The following is a 1,338-nucleotide window of genomic DNA, read 5'->3' as shown; positions in this document are numbered from 1 at the left end:
CTGCATGTTCTTCCAAAGAATCTCATTGTTAGTGAAGTTCATTGGTCCATGATCATTTTAAGACTTTTGTTTTAAAAGTAAAAATGGCACAAACTCAGTGCATCCTTCATATACATCTGAGCAAGGGTCTAACTTTGGTTTGAGAAGTGGGGGGGACACAAAACAGGGGAAATATTCTTTTGATTTGAATCCTATCAAAAACTCAAAATACCTTTTTTCTGGCGTAGTTTTTTAATTGTTTAAATTGATTAAACCAAAAGGTGTTGTAGAGCAAAAGTTGATATTCATGAAGGGGGAAAATGCGACTATTGACAATGGAACGGAGGAAACCAAGGCTTGTAAACCTGAATCTGCAGTCGGAAGGAGCCAAGCCATATGACTAAAATGCTTAAAGAGGTTTAACATAGCCAATCTAAAGAATGACCAGGGATGCCCAGGTTTCTGTCAAGCATTGTCATAAACACTAACTGCTCTTAAAAGAACGGGTCCTAATTAAACAAAATAAATAAATAACGGGTTACAAGTTTCCATTAGATGTCCATTATAAGGATACAGCTTAACATAGACTCCTGAAACAACGACCAGATAAAAAGCAATTTCTATTAAATTCAAATGAAGACCACGTGATTGAAAACAATCTTTCGGTGATCTGTTTTTAGAGTGTGCACACGACTTTCTGTGTCCTGCTCGGCGATGAAGCGTGCAGTTAAAAAATCATTACAAATTAATTTGAAAGTGAGGGGTTCACCAACAGGATTTTGAAAAGTGGGGGGAAATGTTTACTTTCCCCAGTGGAAATGATGCCCTTGCATCCGAGGACAAAATATAATGTCATTATTATTTACTATTTTTATTACAGTTGCATATAATACAGTCATTCAAAACCACAGGGAGATACACAGTGGTGAAACCAATAGTAAAATATAAAATTTAGCAAAATCTGAGTGGAAAATAAATGAAGAGAATAATCATGATCCCTTCAAAATAAATGCTGACATTTTGAAAAGGTAAAATGTACCATCAGACAGACATAAAAACACAGACCAACAAATATTGTGGTTATCAAGAGTTCCCAAAATATGATGTCAATGTGAACAGAAAGACCAGAAGTATTATTTGTAAATGTGAAAATAATATAATACCAAAAGAAATATCAAGCAAAACATTTCAGGATTTTTGTTTGTTTTCTGGATCAGAGACATGTTGCACACTGTAAAAAGCAACTTTATGATTTACTTAATTTTTTGTGTACATCTGCCCAAGTTTTGCAGTTTATTTATTTATTTGCAGTTCATATTTAAAAAAATTATAAACAATTTTAGTTATTTTTTTGTGTCT

Source organism: Barbatula barbatula (genome assembly GCF_947034865.1).
Source record: "Barbatula barbatula genome assembly, chromosome: 14".
Classification (NCBI taxonomy): Eukaryota; Metazoa; Chordata; class Actinopteri; order Cypriniformes; family Nemacheilidae; genus Barbatula; species Barbatula barbatula.
This window is presented reverse-complemented; position numbering follows the sequence as displayed.